This window comes from Lactuca virosa, chromosome 2, assembly GCF_052849685.1.
Source record: "Lactuca virosa cultivar CGN04683 chromosome 2, Lactuca_virosa_CGN04683_v6, whole genome shotgun sequence".
Classification (NCBI taxonomy): Eukaryota; Viridiplantae; Streptophyta; class Magnoliopsida; order Asterales; family Asteraceae; genus Lactuca; species Lactuca virosa.
The window spans coordinates 289,510,662-289,516,661 of NC_136427.1; positions in this window are offsets into that span (position 1 = coordinate 289,510,662).

A 6,000-nucleotide genomic window follows, 5' to 3' on the forward strand; every position below is an offset into this window, starting at 1 on the left:
TGATGGGCTTTCGGACTTTGGGCTTTGAGTGTTGGGCCATCTTTTGGGCTTAAATGCTTGGGCCCTGATGAACTACCTGAGTATGAATGTTTTGGGCCAAGGGAAGAGTTAGACCTTAGGATAAGGCCCAATAAGGGGTTTGGGCCCAATTTGGAAAATTAGGCCAAGAATGGGCCTTGTGTATTTTTGGGCTTTTGGATCAGAATTGGGCCTGGGTCTTGGCCCAATTATGGATAGGGCAAAGTGGCCATTTACCATAGGTTTGGTCATTAGTCAAGGATGGTAATTCAATTGTTAATCAGATGTTTATTTGTTGTGATAATTCAGGATTTTAGTGGGCCAGCAGCCGGAGGTTTTCTGTGTGATTCGTCAGTGTGAGGTGAGTGTTCCTCACTATACTTGTTGGGTCGAAGGCACCAAGGCCGACCCTTTTGGATTGATTATCCTGATTATTGCATGATTGAGTATTGTAGTGATCTGTTAGATCTGTATCCTGTTAGATAGGATAATGCTATGCTTATTGATCTGTAAGATCTGCCTGTTTGTCTGTTGACTGGTTATATGTTTATTTGTTATGTATATGTCGACATGTATGTGTGGTTGGGTTAAGGCGGTCCCGCTTTGTGCTGAAGGCCAACAGACCCAGGGCGGCCCAGATGGACTGAAGGCCTGTGAGGCGGACCAGTCAGGCCGAAGGCCCGGGGCAGACTGAAGGCCCGATGCGGCGGTCCAGACATGTTGAAGGTTCTGTATGCATGTTGTTGCTGTGATATCTATGATTATATGTTGTAGTGGTATTTTGGGGAAACTCACTAAGCTTTGGGCTTACAATTTTGGGTTATGTTACAGGTACCTCAGAGGATCGCGGAAAGGAGAAGGAGTGATCGTGCACCTCCTCATGTTATATTTTAGGATTTTGGGAAAAACTCTGATGATAAACACGTTTTGAAAACTACTATGTAAACATTTATGATTTTTGGTTGGTTTGGAAAAGTTCAAATTTTTATGAAATTTTGTGAATGTTACAAGTTGGTATCAGAGCCTTGGTTTGAGTGAATTGGAGGAACACTCATATGAATCCAGTCTCAAACTAAGGAAAAGTTTTTCAAAAATAATTTTCAAATGGTTTTCAAAGTAATAGAGGAGGATGAAAGGTGTACGATCAGCCGGATCCAGTAAGTGACCCCAAATTACCACACAAGTTATTTGCGATTATGTTATGTTATGATTAGAATAGCATGCTAGTGACATGATAGGGATCCTTAGGAATCGTATGTTAGAATTGCATGATATTTGATACCTTGTCTTCTGTAGAGTACTCTATTGATTGTTGTATGACTCTTTCGTGTGTGAACTAGTTGTTGCATGAATGCGCTAAGTCGCATAATGCATGGGTTAAATGGTCTTGGGGTAAGAGAATTGGTCCCTCTGCGCAGCTCTTGTTGGAGTCCAACCATTGTGGGATTGAAACCTTTAGCCTAAGATTGTTTAAGTCATGTAGTATGTGATAGTATTCATGCAAATAGTTATCTGACACCAATGGAGGGTCGTGTGGCAGTTAGTGGTAGGATTAGTTATGCGGTGTCAGCCGGCCAGTCGATATGAGTAGCCTTCCTCTAGGAAGTGAGGGTAGAATGCCTGAGTATGCTAGAGGGAAGTTTATTGTTGGGGTTGTTGTGATGATCCTCTGAGACAACTATGGGTAGGTGTGGAAGGTAGTATGGGTCCGTACTACTGAAAGCATAGGACCCGTACGCGTAGCAAGGAAGTCATAACCCCTGGGGTTTCGTTGGGAGTTGGTTCCCCGTTTTGGTTTTATGTGATATCTGATATCTTCCTAGTGTATTTTAGTATGGTGACTACGATGCGATTTGAGACTGGATCCGGGTCGGGTTCAGGAGCTGGCAGACAGATTGGAGCTGATGAGTTGGATGCCAGGATCAAGGAGATTCTCCATGGGGAAGTTGTGGCTATCGTATGAGATCAGATACCAGAATTATTTGGGTCTATTAAGATCGCGATGATGGAGTTCTTTGATGATAGATACGCAACCATTGTTAAGACTGTTGCTGCTGTAACCTCCTCAGCCGTGGCAGCTGTAGTTGTTGGACCGAGTCGGGTTTTTCAGTATCGAGACTTCGATAATACGAAGCCCCCGACTTTTGATGGAGTTCAGGACCAGATCATAGCTATGAGGTGGCTATCTGATGTTGATGGATGCTTTTTCACCTTCTCTTGCCTAGCTGACCAGAAGGTCAGGTGCGCTCTGAACCTCTTGAGGCCCGGAGCGAAGGATTGGTGGAGACTTGTTACGGGATCATATTCCGCTGAGCAGAGGGCTATGGTGACTTGGGATCAGTTCATGGAAATGTTTCGTACTCGTTATGTGCCACGGGTTGAGCGTAAGAGGTTGACCTAAGAGTTTTTAAATTTGAGGCAGGGATCGGAGTGGGTGACGGAGATTACCCGGATGTTTACTGAAAGGGCCATGTTCTGCCCTGAGTTTGCTTCAGAGCAAGATCAAATGACCCGTTACTTGAGCATGCTCAAGACGGATATCAGGCAGTTTATTTCCACCCACCGATATGATTCTTTGTTGGAGTTGCAGGAGGCCGCTAGGCGACATGAGCTTGAGATAAATCTTCAGTTGAGAGAGCAGAGGATGGCCCCGGTACAGTCGCAACCAGCGCCGAAGCGGTTCAAGGCCGCTGAGTCTAGATTTGGGGGTCAGCGAGGCCACATTTGTGGGAAGTGCGGTAGGGTTCATGACAGAGCATGCCGATCTGGTAGTTTGTGTAACGACCTAAAAATCAAGGGTAAAAATTTCTTTTTTTATTATAGTCAAACACAGATATCATTTAATCCAAAAATTCAAAAAACGTTGCTAATTAAAAACATTTATCAGAGTTCATCCCAAAATCACATATTGCGGAAAACACGGGTGTGTACGCTACGATCAAACCGGGCCCTTCCTTTCCAAACCGATGATACCTGAAACCATAAACAAAACTGTAAGCACGAAGCTTAGTGAGTTCCCCAGAGCATACCCCACATAATCCACATAACCACATAAACAATATCAATCACATAAGCCATGTATATAAACATATAAGGATGCTGTGGGCTCCCCCCAGGGTCTTACTCCAGGATGCCGTAGGCTCCCCTAGGGTCTTACTCTTATATGCCATGGGATCCCCCATGGTCTTTACCTGGAAAGCCATGGGCTCCCCCACATGGTCTGATATCCAAGTGCCATGGGCTCCCCCATGGTCTTTACCTCGAATGTCATGGGCTCCCCCACATGGTCTGATATCTAAGTGCCATGGGCTCCCCCCATGGTCTTTACGTGGAACGCCATGGGCTCCCCCACATGGTCTGATATCCAAGTGCCACAGGCTCCCCTCAGGGTCTTCCATGCAAGTATCACAGAGACAACTAACATACCACATAACACATAATTAACTAGCATACCACATATCACATAATGGCTAGCATACCACATAACACTGTAACACCCTGCTTATTAAATAAATAAATATATAAAATTAATATGAATAGTAGCCCTAATATCCATAATATTTAGTGGGGTGTTGGTTTTAGGGAGCCAAATATTATAACTTGGATTATTCGGGGGTTAAAATGTAAATTCGAGATTTATTTTGTAAAGATTTTTAGAAGACAGGGGGTGTTTGGTATCATTTGGACTTAATATGAAAGGATTTATGGAAGCAGGGGCTAAAGAGTAAATTATGGACCTAAGTTGAAAAGGTTTTGTAGAGGGAAGGGCTGCTTGGTAAAATTTTGGACTTGATTTGTAAGGGATTTCAGAAGGCAGGATTTAAATGGTAAATTATGGATTTCGTTTGGAAAGATTTTTATGGGGAGGGACCATTTCTGTCATTATGGAAGGAAGTTTCTATGGGTGCCGAGTATATAGCCCTTCCAAAACCTAACCCTAGGAGCCCCTCATCAGCCGCCACCACCACCACCACCCTTATGCCTCCACCACCGGCGCCGCCGCCTTTCCACCCTTGTGTCTCCAACCACTGTAACGACGTAAATTTTCATTTAAAGCACATAATTCTCATAACACATTTCACAAAAATGTCATTTATTTAATTTACAAATCGCAACTTCATAATTGTTTAATTAAGACTCCTGGATCCTCAAAACATAACCCTTTCTCTGGTGTGTACAATCAAGCCGTCGCCTTCCCGTGATCCTGAGAAAAACCTAAAACACATATCACATAACACGGTAAGCACGAAGCTTAGTGAGTTCCCCAAAATACCACACACAGCTCATTAGCCACTCGAGGCTATAACTCGATAAGACCCTCCGGTCAATGTGTCTCAGTGGGACCCTCCGGTCCCACAACTCGGGTGGACCCTCTGGACCTAACTCAGATGGACCCTCCGGTCCTAACTCAGTAAGCTTAGAATAATACACAACATAAATCACATAGACATAATGCAAGATATCACAGTACTCAATATAAACACATAAGACCCTCCGGTCACACATAGATACCACTCATGGTAAAGTATAGTGAGAAGACTCACCTCGGATGATGAACAACCTCTATAAATGCTGCTGCTACGCGCCGACCTTTAACTCTGAGCCAAACCCACAATTAACCCAATTAGGAACTAAGTCCAAACTCTCACTCATTAGGTCTAAAGTTAGACCACTAACCAGCCCCTCAATGACCTAAAACCCATTGGGCCCACCAAGGCCCAATAGTAAATGGGCTCCCCCGAGGCCCAACTCTCAAATCTGAAAGGCAAGCCCAACTCAAGGGCCCAAAGCACATATATGTATTCCTCTGGTCCAAAACTCTATTGCAACAAGCCCAAACTCCAGGCCCAACACTCAAGGCCCAAAATGAGACTTAGCCCAAAAGTCCTCAGTGAGGTTACGCGGGGCATACCTCTCTTGGTATGCTCAGCGTACTCACGAATCCAGATTGGCCATCGGGGACACTGGGGCAGTACGCAGGGCGTACAGGAATTACGCTCAGCATACTCCCCAGATTCACTCTTTCTACTCATTTGGTCTTAATCAGTTAAGACATTAACTCAAATCCCAGATCTGGACTCCCTAATGGCTCTTACTCATAAAGTCAGTGACTTTAAGCCTTTGCATGGCTGAAAAGGTCACAAACACCCAAAACACTCACTCTCTAATCTCAAAAAGCTCATAACTCATGCATGGCTGGATTCCAACGACCAAGATTGGATTTTTATGACATTACATCACTAATTATACTCAAAGGGGTTGATCATAGTTTGTGGAGCTCAATATCTCATAAAGTCTCCACCTTTCGGGACAAAAACCCTAAAATACTCTAATATGATGCTCAAAACAAAAGAGTGAGAAATCTTGAAGCTTTATACCTCTATACGAAGCTTCCAACTCAGATATGCTCAGATCCAAGGCCTGGACTTCTCACTCCTTCTTCTCCAAAGCTCCTTCTTTACTCCAAGAACACACCAATATCACTTAAGGCTCTCAAATGCACTCACAAGCTCCATGAACGAAGGATTAGGGTTTTAGAGGGTTTATTGACTGAGGATGGTGGCCAGGAATGAGGCCATCTCATTCTTTATATAGGGACACATCCAAAGTTAGGGTTTCCACTTTGTGCCTAGTACGCCCAGTGTACCCTCTGGTACGCCCAACGTACTAGGTGGCCCCGCTTAAAAATCACGCACATGAGTACGCTAAGCGTACACACATGTACGCCCAACGTACTCCGCTGCCACCTTTTTCAATTAAAGGACTTATCCTGCCATAACTTCAAACTTCCATTGTTTCCTCGATATAACTCCGTTTCCAATGAATCTCATATCTTCGGAAAGGTGACGAGATGCCCTATGCTCCTAGCAACTCGTCGCAACCCCGAGACTTCCTCATGCCCGGGTTGCAGTCCACGAACCCTAATCACGGACGATCCGAAACAGGATGTTACAACTCCCCCCCACTTGAATTAGATTTCGC